At 34.0% G+C, this 12,052-nt stretch overlaps 1 non-coding gene across 1 annotated transcript; it reads left to right on the plus strand.

Annotated features, from left to right (window-relative positions):
* Positions 1 to 11,731: 11,731 nt before the first annotated feature.
* Positions 11,732 to 11,841, plus strand: LOC121230005 (small nucleolar RNA R71). The gene has a single exon (XR_005927957.1). It is a non-coding gene; the product is annotated as a small nucleolar RNA R71 (small nucleolar RNA).
* Positions 11,842 to 12,052: the final 211 nt, after the last annotated feature.

The raw sequence follows: 12,052 nt of genomic DNA on the forward strand, positions 1-12,052 counted from the left end.
TGTAGAACTAGCTCAAAACACATTAATTTTACTTGAAATAAAATGAAATAATTAGTTTTAAAGAGTTAGACCTTAAAAAACGATATTTATAAACCAAAGGGAAAAATAAGAACATGGAATAATATGCATGCATAAAATACGATGATGGATGAATGAAGATAATATAACTTATTTAATCAATTAGCAAAATAAACAATTAAATATAATTAATCTAAGAAAAACATGATCAATTTCCCAAGCATGGATGAAGAACAATTGATATAACAATACAACGAACATGAAATAATATAAAAAAAACAACTAACCCATGAGATACCAAACAACATAAAACTAATATGATACGAAACAATTTCTAAAAAAAAATGATGCAGTGATGAGCAAATAACACATGCTAGAAAAAAAACTAAGAATATATATATAATTTTTTAAAATAGATGTTGCAAAAGAAGAGATTTGAATCAAATAATATGCAAAGTGTTAAAACATTTGTTTAAAAATTGACAATATACATAATAACTTAAATAATATATAAAATATGAAAGAATAGTAAAAATACATGATATGATATAATACACATAATAGATTTACAAAACATATATATAAATAGATTTTGGAATAATTATTTGTGAAAAATAGCATGAAATCAATAATGCACACAAAATTAAGTTGGTCTATGAATTATATACGTACCATTATACATAACAAACATTTAAAAGAGATAATATGTAGAATACTAGGATAATATAATATAAAGAATCATTCCAAACTAATAATTTTATAAACAAAAAAATGAAGTTCCTAAAATAGTTTCATAAATACATAAAAATATTAGGTGGATCATAAAGCAAGGAGTATTTTAAATAGAAAACTCTATTAAAGTAATACATATATCAATATACAAAAAAATATATTTAAACAAAACATTATAATAAAGTGTTAAAACAATTTAATGTAAAAAGAATTTTAAAACGATGATTTTAAAACAAATTGAGGCTATTAAGATGGCTCAACACGTACATAAGAATATTGTGAACTTCCAAATAATAAGTATTATAAATTGAAAACTCAATGAGAAGAATATATGTACAAATATGCATAAAATATTTAAAGAAATGTGGTGCAAAAAAAAAGGAAAAAGAAACTCAAAATAATTGTACAGACAAAAATAAACAAAATCATTAGAATGGATTAACACATACAAAAATATCAAACGCATTTTGAAATAGCAAATTATGCAAATGAAAGACCAAATTAAAATTAAACCCCAGAATAAAAGGGATCATTTACAAATAAACAATCGTAAATAGGATCAATGTGTAATGCGCGCAAATGTATGAGGACTAGAATTGGAAATATCCCCGAGTCCAAAACGCAGCGCTACACCATGGACTAAAATGAAAATACGCGCGAATTAAAGAGCCAAATTTAAAAAACAAAGTAAAACAAATAAAGCACAACTGAACGCCCGCGCAAAGAGGAGGACTTAGTGCAAAATTATCCCTCCCCGCAAAAACACGCAGATCCCAGGGGTAAAGGGGACGGATTGGGTGGGGTTTAATCAATACGACGCTGTTTTTGGAGCCACAAAATCAGGCTCAAAACGACGTCGTATTCAGTCCTTTAAAAGGGCTAAGTTTTTAGCTATTCAGCCACACTAACCCTAGTCCCCCTTCCTTCAATCGAACTCTTAGTTTTCTCCCTCAAAAACACCATCCCACCACTATGAACGGCGACGACGCTCACAGGCTTTGAAGTATTACTTTTTTAGCCTCGGATTTCCCTTTAAACTCTGATTTCGGCAAAGCGAAAGAGAATCGATGGCCTAATGGCAATGTATGACTTCGTATTTTCTTTTTCTCTTTTATTTTTGAATGCAAAAATGAAAAATCGAAAGAGTAAAATGAGTTGATTCAACAAAAATTAAAGAAACTGGAAAAACAGAAAATCACCTTAAGAAAAAAATTGTGTTTGGAAATGCCTTTTTCTAATATTAAGTATGCGTATTGTGCGTAACCTTTACAAAGATCAAATCTCTTGGCTTTATAGCTGAAAAGAAAAAATCAAAATTAAAAAAATATGATTTTTTCTATTATTTTGTATTTGCTGTTGTGTTTGTCTCTTCTTGCAGGTACGTGGTGTGCGTGGTGCGTGTACGGGGGCTGTGCATTGGCGTACGGAGGCGTGGACGTGGCTGTGGTTTCAGGAGGCCGTACGGTGCTGTGGGCTGGGGGCTGCGGCACTCCCTGCTGCTAGGGTTTCTGAAACTATTTTGATTTTGGGCCACTTAGGCCTTGTATTACTGGGATAGGTTTTAGGTTTGGGCCGCATTTGTTGTTGGGCTATGGACCATTGTAATTTAGGTTATAATTTTGGGCCTTGGGCTGTTTAAAATTGGACTTTATAATACTTTTATTATAATTTATTCTCTCTCCTTTTTTGTTTTGTGTTTGTATGAGCCTGGGCCAAAATTAGGCCCTACAGTAATTATTAAACAAATACCCATTTTACCCTTTATTTATTCATATAAAAATGCTTTGAAATAAGGCTATATATGTCCATTGACTAAGTAAATGGCATAATAACCACATAAGGACCTCTCAATTATAAAGCCAAGTCAAATAAGCACTTTTCACATCTAGCACACAACTTTTACATTTTACGTGATTAGCTCATTCTTTGCAAATTAAGCACACAAACAGTTAAATTTTCACATGAGTTTCACACATGTCAATTCACTTATAATAGGCATGAAAAATAATATTAAAATATTTTTCTAATTCGGATTTGTGGTCCCAAAACCACTATTTCAACTAGTGTCAAAATCGGGCTGTTACAATTCTCCCCCCTTTAGGGATTTTCATCCCTGAAAATCTTACCATTAAGCAAATTCGAATATTGCTGCCTCATAACATCTTCATGCTCCCACGTGGCCTCTTCAATACCATGTCGATGCCACATCACTTTTACTAATGGAATTTTCTTATTTCACAGTTCTTTAACTTTGCTAGCTAAGATACAGATCGGCTTTTCTTCGTAAGTCATATCAGACTTAATCTCTATCTCAGACGGAGGAATCACATGTGAAGGATCGGATTTGTATCGTCGAAGCATCGATATGTGAAACTCATCATGAATCTTTTCTAACTCTAGTGGCAACAACAATATATATGTTACCGGCCTAATACGCTTGGTAATCTCATACAGTCCGATAAACCTCAGACTTAATTTACTTTTTCAACCGAACCGAAGCATTTTCTTCCACGGAGATACTTTCAAATATACTTTGTCACCAATCTCAAACTCAATGTCTTTTCTTTTCAAATTTGCATATGATTTCCGATGATTAGAAGCTACTCTCAAACTATCTTGGATCATTTTCACTTTCTGTTCAGTTTCTTTTATCAAATCAACTCCGTGAATCTTATTTTCATTGAGCTCAGTCCAATACAAAGGTGTATGACATTTGCGACCATATAAAGCTTCGTAGGGTGCCATTTTAATGCTCGACTAAAAACTGTTATTATAAACAAATTCAATCAAGGCCAGATATTGTTCCCACGTATCTTCAAACTCAAGAATGCATCATCTCAACATATCCTCAAGTATCTGAATAATCCGTTCGGATTGACCGTCCGTTTGCAGATGAACAGCAGTACTGAATTGCAATTTAGTACCCAGAGCATCTTGTAACTTCTTCCAGAATCGTGATGTGAATCTCGGATCTCTGTTTAACACTATAGACAATGGCACACCATGCAATCTCACAATATCAGAAATATATAACTTAGCTAATTTATCAAGCGAGAATCAGATCGAACCAGAATAAAATGAGCTGATTTTGTCAAATGATCAACTATAAACCAAATTGAATCTTTCTTTCTCGGAGACAGGGGCAAACCCGAAACAAAATCCATGGTCACTAAATCTCATTTCCACTCTGGAACCATAATCAGTTGTAACAATCCCGATGGCACTTGATGTTCTGATTTAACTTGCTGACAGATCAAACATTTAGAAACAAAGTCAGATCGTCTCTTTTCATTCTAGACCACCTTTAATGCTATTTCAGATCATTATACATTTTCACACTACCCGGATGCGCAGATAACTGACTATTGTGAGCTTCACTCAAAATTATCTGAATTAACTACGAATTTCTCAGAACACAAATTTGATCTCAGAATCTCAAACAATCATCTTTATCAACTCTGAATTCTGAATCAGACTTTAAATCACGCTGAGCTCTTTTAGCTAAAATCTCATTATCAATCTTCTGTCCTTCGATAATCTGCTGTAAAAACAAAGGTCTTCCTTTCCATTCAGCTAAAACTGAACCATCATCAGACAGAACCAAATGAGCATTCATCGCACACAAAGCAAACAATGATTTTCGACTCAAGGCATTAGCAACAACATTTGCTTTTCCCGGATGATAATCAATCACAAGTTTGTAGTCTTTTAGTAGCTCTAACCATCTTCGTTGTCATAGATACAAATCTTTTTGAGTCATCAAATACTTTAAACTCTTATGATCAGAATATACATGACATTTCTCACCGAGCAAGTAGTGGCGCCATATCTTTGAGCAAACACAATCGCAGCTAATTCAAGATTGTGTTTCGGATACTTCCTTTTGTGTGGCTTCAACTGTCTTGAAGCATAAGCAATGACTTTGCCTTCTTGCATTAAACCACATCCCAGACCGATCAACGAAGCATCACTATATATCAGAAATTCTTTACCCGATTTGGGTTGTACCAATACCGGAGCTTCAGTCAACAAAGTTTTCAACTGATCGAAGCTGTTTTGACACTTTTCAGACCACTCAAATTTAGCATCTTTTTGAAGCAGCTTTGTCAACTGAGTCACAATCATAGAAAAGTTTTTTACAAACCTTCTATAATAACCGGTGAGTCCTAGAAAATTACAAACTTCAGAGACATTCCTCGGAGGTTTCCAATCCAGAATAGCCGAAATCTTGCTTGGATCAACTCGAATACCAGATGCTGATACAATATAACCCAAAAAACCAACTTCTCGCAACCAGAATTCACATTTACTGAACTTCGCATATAACTATTTTTCTCGTAGAATCTGTAGCACTAATCTCAGATGTTCGGCATGTTCGGATTCATCACGTGAATAAATCAATATGCCATCAATGAATACAACAACAAATTGATCTAGATACGGTCTGAAAATTCTATTCATCAAATCCACAAAGATAGCAAGTGCATTAGTTAATCCGAAAGTCATAACTAAGAATTCATAATGGCCATACCTCGTTCTGAAAGCAGTTTTTGAAATGTCTGAGTCTTTTACTCGCAACTGATAGTAGCCTGATCTCAAATCTATTTTCAAAAACATAGCAGCTCTTTTCAATTGATCAAACAAATCATCAATTCAGGCCAGAGGATACTTATTTTTGATAGTCACTTTATTCAACTGACGATAATCTATACACATTCTAATCGTACTATCTTTCTTTTTCACAAATAGAGCCGGAGCACCCAAGGTGAGAAACTCAGTCTAGCAAATCCTCTATAGGTCAAATCTTGCAACTGAGATTTTAATTCTTTTAGTTCGGTCAAAGCCATTCTATACGGAGCTATCGAAATCAGAGTAGTACCAGGTTCCAATTCAATACCATATTCTACTTCTCTAACTGGAGGTAATCTCGAAAGTGCTTCCGAAAACACATCAGGGAACTCACAAACAACAGGCACAAATTCAACTTTCTTTTCTGACATTCTCGAATCAATCACATATGCAAAATAAGCTTCACAACCCTTTCTTACCATACTCAAAGCTTTCATCGAAGTTATTACAACAGGCAATTCATTCAAATCACTAGATTTAATTCTAACTATTTAATTATCCTTGCATCTTAAATTTATAGTTTTCCGTCTGTAGTTCACAATAACATCATGCAAAGTTATCCAATCCATTCCCAAAATTATATCAAATTCATCAAAAGGTAATAGCATCAGATTAGTCGAAAAATAAGTGTCTCGAAACATTAACGGACAATTCTTGCAGACTTTATCAATTAAAACACATCTGCCTAAGGGGTTCGAAACTCTAATTACAAATTCAGTAGACTCTACAGGCAAAGTCTTACTGTTCACTAAGTTTATGCATATATACGAATGTGTTGTTCTAGGATCTATCAAAGCAATCATAGAAGTATCATAAAGAGTAAATGTACCCGTAATCACATCTGGCGATGAAACTTTCTCACGAGCTTAGATAGCATAGGCTCTAGCAGGTGCACGAGCCTCTAATCTAATAGTTGTATCTTTTGTCCTTCTTTAACTGTCACTTACATTTCCTATATTTCTAGGAGGTCTACCACGAGAAGAGTTGCCACTCGGCCTTGGATTCTGAACATTATCTTTTTCAGCTAAATCTGGGCAATCTTTTATATAATGATTTCATGAACCACAATTGCAACAAGCTCGATTATTACTCTTTCTCCAGCACTCTCCAAAATGTCATCTTCCACATTGATCACACTCAGGTTTTTCATTCCTTACATTACCAATACTGGCAACAGACGTAGCTAGAGCTTTAAAGCTCGATTGTTATCTAGCACGATCTCTATTCGAATGTCCCACAATAGCCTTTGAATGGCTATTATCATCTCTAAATTTCTTTGTTGCAGACTGAAATGACTTGCCCAAGATCTCTTTCGTACCTCTCTAGCTTCAAAATTAGCTTTTCTTTTCTCTTTCCTGAGATCTTCAACTTTACTTGCTCGTTCAACAAGCACAACCAATTCTTTGATTTCCAGAGTTCTGAATAACAGATGAATATCTTCATTTAAGCCATCCTCAAATCTTTTGCACATTATCGCTTCCGTAGATACACATTCACGAGCATACTGACTTAATCTTACAAATTCTCATTCGTATTCTATGACAGACATATGACCTTGTTAACTCTTTACGTTTTCTGATCGATGAATCTCTGACTGATATATTTGTTCTAGAATTCGGCTTGAAAGAAATCCCAAGTAACTCATTTACTCGAAACCACAGATGTCAAAGTCTTCCAGCAATGGTACGCCGTATCTCTCAGAAGGGAAACAACACATTTTATGCATTCTTTAGGATTTAATCATAATTCGTCAAACACTCTTATTGTGTTATCTAGCCAAAACTCAGCTTTTTCAGCATCATCGCTCATTGTAGCTCGGAACTCTTTAGCCACATATTTTCTAATCTTATCGACTGGTAGTCTACTTAACTGAACCAGATTCACTGGTGGCATAACAGGAGTTTGAGGAGAATTAACCGAGAGTGGATGTTGTTGTACAGCCGGATTGATTCTAATATATTGTGTGAACCAATCATTCATCATCTGATAGAAGGCTTGTCTAGCCTCACCATCATGACTACTCGTAGCCAGTCGAGAATCATATGGCATCACCCTTGCGCGGGAGTAGGCACATTACTTTCAACATCATCAGCCATGGCTCTTTCAAGATCCATTTGCTATATGAAAGCACATTTCAATGTCAGGATTCATCACATTATCGCAGTTTAAAAATATGGCATGTATAACTAGACTCACATGCGCTATGGCAGTCCTAGAACCGACTAAACCATAGCTCTAATACCAATAAAATGTAACACCCCTAACCTGTGTTCGTTGCTGAACTAGGGTTAAAGGCATTACTAGACAAAATCGAAACATTAACATCGATTTCATAAACATCGAAGCATTAAAGACCACTCATCAATACAGAGTCCCTTATATAGATTATCGAGACCTAAAACATGCATTAGAAAGGATTCGAGACTAAACCAAACACATACAAAATTTTTCCAAAGTTTAAACAATTTTCAAACAAATATAGGTCACACGCCCATGTGAACAGGCCGTGTGCCTTACATGGCATTAGACACGCTCGTTTGTCTAGGCCATGTCAAAACAGGGCATACATACTAACTTGCTCACACGGCCACAAGACACACTCGTGTGCTTTGGCCGCGGTCGAATCTGACTTGGGCCACATGGCTAGCCACACGCCCATGTGCCTTGGCCGTGCTCGAGCCTAACTTACAATTGTAGGGTACCCTAGGGGACACACGGCAGTGCAACATAGCCGTGTGTCGTACACAGCTAAGACATATGCCTATGTCCCTGCACGTGTGGACAAAAATAGGCCATTTGAATAGCCAACTTGCCACCCCAATTGGGTAAAACCTATAAGCACCAAACCAAGCATATTTGCACAACATTTTATGACCAATTCAAAATCAAAACATAAGCCATTCGTGACATATCATTGCCAACCAAATTTCCATCTCAATACATCAACCAAATCATAACAAATCTAAAATAAAATCATACCAAACATAAGTTTCAATTTCATGACCAAACCTTATCAATTACCATAGCTAACACATGCCAAAAACTTACATATAATACCATTTCTTATATTCATACACAAACACACTAAATATATCATAATGCCTCATAATTCATATATCAAAACCATATCCTAATCATATCCATACCAAGCCATATCACAAGGCTAAATATATACAATCACAAAATGTAATCTAAACACTTCTAGCCTATACATGTCATACTTTTATATATACATTTTCAAAGTACCAAAATGAGGTTCGATAGTGTGGTGATGATCCTTGACGATCCCCGAACTCACAGTAGCTTCAATATCTATAAAACAATGCAAACACACACACAAAGTAAGCTTTCAAAAGCTTAGTAAGTTCGTACCAAAATGAACAACAGTATATAAAATATGAAACAACAACAATAAGAACATATAAATTCTTTACTCATATATCAATTTCATGTCAACATCCTCCATATATTTACACAAATTCAATAAACTTTATATGCATAATACCATCTACCACATAGGTATTAAACTTACCTGAACATTCCCGTATTCATTCATTTTCATTCTCCTCTCATGTTTGGATATTTTAAGACTTTTCAAAAATTACCAATGCTTTAAACATATGCACACTTAGTGCTTTAAAGATTAGCCGAAGCTATAATAATTCCGCACACTTAGTGCTTTCCCAATTGACCAAAGCTACTTGGTATTGCACACTTAGTGCCTCATATAGCCGAAGCTATTTTGAATCACACACTTAGTGCCAAATACACTTGATTTATCATCATATTCAACCATAATCAATTATATATACGATCTATGTAAAATTGAAGCATCAAAAACATATTTGTAGCATCTGATTTATCATCGTTTTCAACCATAATAAATTATATATACAATCTATGTATAATTCAAGCATCAAAAATATATTTGTAACATCATGTTTTACGTACGAACTTACTTCATACTCAGAATTGTAGACTTGGATTGTTTACTCAATAACCTTCGACTTCCCTCAGTCTAGATCCGAATTCCTCTTTTCTTGATCTATATGTATTCAAAATTTACCCTTTTATTCACTAAATCATTCAAACCAATCCATATACACACAATTAAGGCATATTTCAAACTAGCCCTCACATTTTCACATTTCGACATTTTAGTCTCTAATTCACAAAATCACAAAATACACAAAGTTTTCTTGTACACAAGCTTAGCTGAATTTTCATAGCTCTCATACAAGTCCACACATTTCATTTATTTCACATTTTAGTCCTTCAATTTACAATTTTCACAATTTAGCCCATTTTATACATTTTTACTCAAAATCACTTTACAAAACATGTATATCAAGCACTAAGCTTTCATAATTCATCATTTAATATCACAAAACTCATGAATTCATCAATGGCATCTCATCAAATCATCAACAATTTCATGAATTTAAGCATGGGCTAGCTAGAACACTTAACAACGATCACAAAACGTAGAAATCATCAAAAATGAGTAAAACTCATACCTTAATCAAGTTCTTCAATGGCCAAATGTTAAAACACAAACCTAGATTTTCTTTCTTTAATTTTGGCATGAACAAGATGATAATGGCCATTTTCATGCTTTTGTTTTAATTAGACAAACATTAATTAGCCATTTACAATTTTAACCTTGTTATTTTCATTAGAATTCCACTAACTCATGACTAAATATGTCCATGCATTAATTCAATGGTTTAATTGCATCATAAAGACTTCATACTTAAAAACCCATGTCAATTCAACACTTTAACAAACAACAGGCAATTTTTACATTTTACACGATTAAGTCCTTTCTATCAAATCAGCGCACAAACATTTAAATTTTCATACGAGACTTTCACACATGCTAATTCACACATCATAGACATAGAAAATAAAACTTAAACATTTTTTTGACTCAAATTTGTGGTCCCAAAACCACTGTTCCGACTAGAGTCAAAACCGGATTGTTACAAGTACACACTAGGTGTACAAATTAGTGATTCGTCAATTCATGTTCAAGGGTACCCATTAGGACACTTAATCATGGAGCACACTCTTGAGCCATGCATCAGGATGCTTAGTTGAGCCATGTAACAGGACATTTATCCAGGCTAAACAGGAAAAATCATAAGAGTTTTAATCAGGGAGCTTATAGAACTTAACAAATAACTCCAAAGAGTTAATATCAGGGAGCACTGGATAAGGTAACAGGGAGTTCAAGCGAGCCATATCAAGAAGCCCATAAGAGCTTATATCAGGATGCTCACGTAGAGTTGCGTTTGTGTCCGCATTATATGCTAGATCACAACTGATCGAATCAGGTAATAGGACACTCACACATAGTTACAGTAGTATGCAACACATGCAAAATCACTACCGTTCAGGATGCTCGCAAGAACTATTTAACAGGATACTCGAGAGGGATATAATAAGATTGCTCATCCGAGAATTTTTCTGTCCACAACATATGCATGACCACATTCAATAAGGAAAATCACATATATCCATCGAATTTCTTAATTCAATCGGAACTTGTCATTTATTTAAGCAGTATAGAAAATATAATTTCTTTCATATTTTAAGCGTTTATATAATTCACCCAAATACAACATTCATTTTCAAACATATTAGCATGCATAATTTAGTTACACGAACTTACCTCAGTACTTATTTGTATACAAAATCTACTAATCTGAAACTTTTTGTTTTCCTCGATCTACCTTTGAATTTGAGTTGTCCGGATCTAATTAAGCTTGATTAGTTTTCTTTCTCTCTCCTAGGGTTTCCATAAAATTTAGGGATGAAGATGATGAAAATAAGATGATATTTTCTATTTAATAAGTTATCATCTTTTAATTTTTCTCATTTCCAATTTAGTCTTTAGCCTTTTCTAATTTTCCATGGATGAATTACCAAAAATATCTACTAACTTTTCTTTAATGGTCTAATTACCATATAAGGACCTAAATTTTTGAATTCCATAGCTATTTAATCCTTCTAGCTACTAGAATTCAATTTTTTCATTTTATGCAATTTAATCTTTTCCCTAATTTAACACATAATCGGTAAAATTCTTCTCATCATAATTTTCATAAAACATTCCTATCATAATGCATAACATGCAATAATATTAAAACAAATTTTGTTTTCGGCTTGGATTTGTGGTCCCGAAACCACTATTCTGAATTCACCGAAAATGGGTTGTTACATTTTCTATTAGCTAATAGGCATCTTTGTATGGTCGATTCATTAGGCCCATCCTACGGCTCCATCTAGTCTTCACCTTGAGTTTCTATCTAATCCATTGTAAAATATTTGCAATCTTAACCATTCAGGCATACCATGATGAGGACATCTCTATACAAGCAATTTAAAATGTTCCCAAGCCTCGTAGAAGTTTTCTCCTTCCATTTTTTTTTTGAAATTGGCAATATCTCTTCTTAGTTGGATACTTTTGTTGGTTGGAAAGAATTTGTGTAAAACTATTTCGCAAGCTTATTCCATATAGTGATTGACCCTGGTGCCTACGAATCTAACCAAGAAAAGGCATTATCTATTAAGGAGAAGGAGAACAACCGAAGACAAATAGCGTTATTAGTAGCTCAGTTAAATTCAAAAGTATCACATAGTTAAAGAAATCGTTTTAGATGCTAATTAG

Source organism: Gossypium hirsutum, chromosome A05 (genome assembly GCF_007990345.1).
Source record: "Gossypium hirsutum isolate 1008001.06 chromosome A05, Gossypium_hirsutum_v2.1, whole genome shotgun sequence".
NCBI lineage: Eukaryota > Viridiplantae > Streptophyta > Magnoliopsida > Malvales > Malvaceae > Gossypium > Gossypium hirsutum.